Raw genomic sequence first — 6,263 nt, 5'->3', positions numbered from 1 at the left:
CAAGAGTAGATTTTACTCTATTTAGACTGGGACCAAATGCTATAGTTTTTACAGTAATTTTTTTTCAATTTGAGTAAAATTGACTCGTCACTGAGTTCTTGTCTGTACTTGTGTTCTCGTGGACTGAAACGTCATTAGCTGAAGTACTGTTCCAAATCAAAAGTCCGCATCGAGCAAAGCACGGTCCAAATGTGTGTACTTGGGACAGCCAAATATCCCAGAAGGCATTACGCTCCAGCAACAGGGAACAATGGCGGAGGAAAAGTCACACAACTGTTAGTTTAAATTTAAATCTTTTTAAATCTAAATACTACTGTTGTTAAGTCACGGAAAGTCATTTTAGGATTGTTTTATGCTGAAGTTAGTTGTTGAAGCATCACATCTGTGGTCCGTTTGTCAAGATTCAGCCAGCTTAAAAATCTGTTCCGACGATTTCGGAGATGCTAGCGGGAAAACTACAGTGGCAGTAAAGAGAGCTCATATTACCCGCCAAGAACAGCCTTATCTCGGGAGTCTTTTTGAAATTTGCCGGTGGTATTGACGTCTCCATATAGTGGTTAAACATGAGCTATAATTCGGTTTGGTTGAATCAAACGAAAGCTTAATTTGCCAGGCCAATTATGAAACCTAACACAGATAACACGGTTGCAGTGGGTGTTCTTTGGGACTGTGAATACATTCAAACAATCAGCTTCATAGTGTAGTAAATAATACCCTACTTTCAGGAGCTTAGGGACCCACCCACAGGCAAAGGGGTGGAGGCCGGTAGTGTGACTGCTGCCACCTGGCAGTGGTACTCGGTCATGGATGCTGCACTCCAGGGGCAGCATTCAATTAGTCCGCCCCTGGTTGTTGCAGCTACCTTTACTGTTACTACAGGTGGCACAGTCAGTGCACTGGCAAGGGGTGCCAGCCAGCTACAAAGGAAGAGGACCAGGGACAGAGAGGGTGTTCTGGACTTCATGAAAGAGCAGGCAGAGAGGGACGAGGAGAGGGACAGAGAAGAGGAGAGACAGAGGGCTGCCACAGAGAGATCAGACCGTCATCTTTCTCTGTTTGAGAAACAAGTTGTAAATAAATATGTTATGTTTGAAATTCAACCCAGGATATTCATTTTTGAAAGAAATTGTGTATATTTACAACAAAAAAACAATTACAAAGTCCTATTTTATACAGGTACAGTTATTTACAGTCATGCAGTTACATTAAAATGAGCCAGAACAAGAAAAAGAACATTGCAAAAACATATATACACCAACTTTATTTTTGAAATGTCTTCTAGTGGACATAACTACGACTAGATGTACTCATGTTCACCCAGACATGCAGAAAGCAGAACGCCTTCCTCGGATCTCGTTCCAAGACCCCAGACCCTTTCATCAGGGTTGTCCGTGTCATCCTCCATGTCATCTGGGCCTCCTCCTCCTCCTCCTCCTCCTAACACAAATGTTATGGAGGATACAGCAGGCACCGATCACCTTCGGGGCAAAAAGATGGAGCGCCATTTTTTAAAATCCCAAAGGTGCGTTCTAGGATGTTCCTGGCTCTCGCATGGTGCCTGTTGTAGCGGGCTTCCACTTGGCCTGTGAATAAACGTTTACATAGAAAATGTAAGGTGTATTTCAAAGTCAACAAAGTAATAATTTGGTGTGTGTGTTCGTTTGTTCTTACTTGCTACAGGTGTAGGTACAGGTATGGTGTCATGATAGCAACGGGACGCTGCAGACACGGGTAGCCTCCATCTCCCAACAGAAAGTACCCAGCTGGTGGCTACAGGGCCTGTCGGTACATCGGTGATCTCCGGAGCATAAGAGCATCGTGCACAGATCCTGGATTGCCGAAGTAAACATCCAGAAATGTGCCCTTGGCATCACAGATGCCCTGCAGTAGCACTGAGGGGAAAATGTTTCTGTTTATGTAACACGTCTTCTGTGGCTCTGCAGGAGGAAGAATCCTCACGTGGCACCCATCGATGGCACTGGCAGCCTCATGGTCAGCCCACACCTCCTCCACCTCCTCTGGTTCTGGGAAAACAAACGATATGCTTATCTTACACAGGTTTAATAATCATACTCATACAGTGATAAACTAATGGGATTCATGCTGATGAATATGAATAGACAGTGACAATCCTTACGTTTCATTTCATATGTATTTATTTACTTCGAACATGAGTAGACAAATAAGTAGAAAAAGGATACAAAATAAAATGAACAGTAAATATAGCAAACTGTCAATGAAAAAATTCTCGTTCTCAATAACAAGAAGCATTCGTAAAAAAAAACAACAAGCAACAAGCTAGGCCTATGATAGATTATTAAACTGATAAAAAGCACAATATAGCCAAACCCTTGAATCTACATTATTGCAGGAAATATTGATATTGAACAGTTTCATTGATATTGCACACGAGTGAATTGTTTCTACTGAAGCATGTTGACTATGTGTGACAGCAGGTGGAAGGAGCTCCGGTTTCTCTCCTTCACACCACGAGTGAAGCCGCCTCTCACAGAAGAAGCTCTTCATAAAGCCTGCACGCTGCTGAGGAACAGTTTCATGGCGACGTGTTTTAGTTGCGCTTTTTGTAGTCCTTCTTCGTTGTAGTTCCTCCATGGCAGACCTTGGTCAGTGACATCCCAGCGAGGAGTGCACTGCATCTTGAGGCTTAGAGTGTGTATTACCTTTAGTCACCACTAGAGAGCAACATAACTCTGATGTCCGTCAGCTGACAATGAGCCGCCAGAGCATTTTAGTCCATTGAAAAGTGGAATCAAACTAGAACACTTTAAAAAAAATAATGTGCAGCATCAATGGTTTTGTTTTCAAAACAACAGATCTAAATGTCTTTATGTGATGGACCTTAATTAACTGGTTCAGATCCTTTTAGACATAAATAACAATAACAATAACCTTTTTCTGATATTTTTCACAAATATTTTTCACGTATTTTTTGGATTTTTCTCAATAATTAGTTATATACATATTTCACCAATGATTTGAGGATATTTCTGACATTGTTTGTTTACATTTTTGAAATATGTTACAAACATTTTTCACTTTCACAAATAAATTTCACATCTTTTAGATAGTTTTCTCATGTTATAGTTCAGATATTTCACTTATACTGTAGGCAAATGTTGCATCTATCAGAGGAATAAAAACATCTCCATCAGTCTTAGTCTTTGCACTACATCGTTCTCTTACGTCTTTAGAGTCAGGTTTATAAATTGCAGTTTATTAAATTCTTTGGCTCAGTGTGTTGTCCTTTAACCACAGTGTTAGTGAGTGTTTCAATCCTCAGCTCCCCAAAGTATCGTAGGTGCATTTGGGTTCAGACCTGGGGATGAAGTTATCCTTTGAGGTACTTGTACTTTATTTGGCTACTTCTCTAATATTCTGAAATATTGTACTTATTCCTCCTCTTAATCTGACATTTTTAGTTACTAGTTGCACTACAAATTAAGATTTTTGCACACAAAACATATGAAGAGCTTATAAAATATGATGTTTTGCAGTCAGTTAATGAATTAGCCAGTTTCTTTGTAGGAATGTTGAGGTTTGGACTGTTGGTTGGACAAAGCAAACATTGTGAAGGTGTCACTTTGGGCTCTGGGTAATTCTGAAGATATTTCACTAGTTTACTGCCCAATCATTAACTAAAACAGTTAAAAGTTACAACTACAACAATACAATCCTGCTTTTACATCAGTTCATGAGTAATAATAATCTAATGATAGAATATATATAATAGTATAACAGCCACGGATTTTTCTGCAATGAGTACTTTACTTTAAATACTTGATATTTTTTCTTGTAACAGAGTATTTTTACAGTGTGGTATTAGTACTTTCACCACTGCCTGTGGGTAATGGGTATATCTCACGTTCTCACTGCGGTTCAACACGCAAACTCTTTCTTTTTACTTTTAGTGCATACTGCAGCTGCCCTTACAAAATACGCACTGTTGCATGCAGCATTCAGTTGAGACACACTACTTTGCACCTTGAACATCTTATACCCAGTGCAGAGGATTGTGGGTCAGAATAGCAGGGAAGCATGCTGGTTTGCATACTGCAAAATGTGACCGGATGCAAGAGGACATCCTGGTATTTTTGACATATTGGGACATAATAGATATTTTCCTGGTATAGTTGTATGGGTAATAGAACAATATCTGTGCATTTCCATACTACCCATACTACCATACTATTTAGGATGCCAGAAAAAGATTTTGTATTTTCGAATACATAGTATAGTAAAAAACACCAGGATGTCCCACTGCATCCCGTACGATTTTGCAGTCTGCAGGCCTGCAGGCTTTTCTGGCCACAATGCTCTGCGCTGCAGATATAAGAGTTAAATTTAGTCCAAGCTGCCATGTTATGAGAAGTAGTATGTCCCCATTGAATGCATACTGCATGCAACAGTACGTAATTTGTAAGGACAGCTGCAGTATGCACTTAAAGTAAAACGACGTACTAACGTCTATTCCTAACCACTTTAACTTGACCTCGATGGAAAACGTCACGAGGTCAAGGAAAGATGTGAAGGAGAATTCAGAAGGATTTAGGAAAAGCTTCATAATGCTGATTTGGTTCTACCATGATGAAATAACAATGAAGATAGACTATAAAAATCTGATATTACACTTCACCCCATGCATTCTTAGCATCAGGCTACATAAAGTGCTCTTTCAGTGACGAGCTGCTTCACCTGCGGTGTAAGGAGAGATACCGCTGGTCCTTCCATCCTTCACACTTCACAATCCTGCTCCCAGTCCACTGCACATACCAAAACTGACAATTCACTCATGTGCAATGTCAAACTGTTCAATATCAATATTTCCTATTGTGAATTTAACCATTCAGATATATTCAGCTTTTTTACTGCTTAATTCTTTATTGCCGGCAGAGCTTGTTTTTTTAAACTGAAGCTTGTTGTTTCTGCTGTAACACTATAAGTGACTGATGAAGCCTGATCTTATCTTAAACGTGGACCCTCGGTGAAAACGTTATTAAATAGGATGGAATTAAAATTCAAAAAGGAGTATAGGCCACCAGTCACAAAGATTAATTTGATAAATATTGAGTTAATTGTCTGAGTTATGGAGAAGGGGTATATGTGTGTATTTCTTCATACTCAGACATGTAATATTTATTTATGTTGTTAATCTATGTTGTTTATGAGGATTTCTTATTTGGCTGTTTGCTATATTTACTGTCTATATTTTATTTGTTATTTTAACTTATTTATTTTTACTTATTTTTTATGTGGTCAAAATAAATAAATACAAATAAAATAAAAATGGTTGTCACTGTCCACTTATATTTATCAACATGAATCTCATTAGTTCATGACTGTATGAGAATAGTTGTTCGGTCCAGTGTATCCTAAAGGAGATAAGAAGGGAAGCTTTTGGAGAACTCCACCAGCTGTTACACCAGCGACATGTGGCACAGCTGCATCGTGTGTTGTACAGCTGTATTTTATGATCTCTGTCACATGAGCATAACAGTGTTCATGACAACCTATATATACTATTCATTCAATTCACAACTTTATGTGGCATTATGTGACAAGAATATTCAAATATTCATCCTTATGATAATAAGTCTATGGATGTCACGCAGTTTTATTTAACACACACACACACACACACACACACACACACACACACACACACATTTACAGTGCCTTGCATAAGTATTCACCCCCCTTGGACTTTTCTACATTTTGTCATGGTATAACCACAGTTTCAAATTTATTTAATTGGGATTTTATGCAATAGACCAACACAAAATAGTCCATCATTTGGAAGTCAGGGGGAGGTTTACATGGATTTCAAAATGATTTACAAATAAAAATCTGAAAAGTGTTGAGTGCATATGTATTCACCCCCTTTACTGTATAACCCCTAACAAAGATCTGGTGCGACCAATTGCCTTCACAAGTCACATTTGCAAGTCACATAATTAGTAGATAGGGTCCACCTGTCTGAAATTTAATCTCAGTATAAATAAACTTGTCCTGTGAAGGCCTCAGAGTTTATTAGAGAGCATTACTGAACAAACAGCATCATGAAGACCAAGGAGCTCACCAAACAGGTCAGGGGTAAAATTGTGGAGAAGTATGAAGTAGGGTTAGATTATAAAAAACATCCCAAGCTTTGAACATCTCACGGAGCACCATAAAATCCATCATCAGAAAATCGAAAGAATAGATAGATAGATAGATAGATAGATAGATAGATAGATAGATAGATA

Source organism: Anarrhichthys ocellatus, unplaced genomic scaffold (assembly GCF_004355925.1).
Source record: "Anarrhichthys ocellatus isolate YVR2014 unplaced genomic scaffold, GSC_Weel_1.0 scaffold57, whole genome shotgun sequence".
In the NCBI taxonomy this organism is placed as follows: Eukaryota; Metazoa; Chordata; class Actinopteri; order Perciformes; family Anarhichadidae; genus Anarrhichthys; species Anarrhichthys ocellatus.
Note: the sequence above shows the minus strand (reverse complement) of the source record.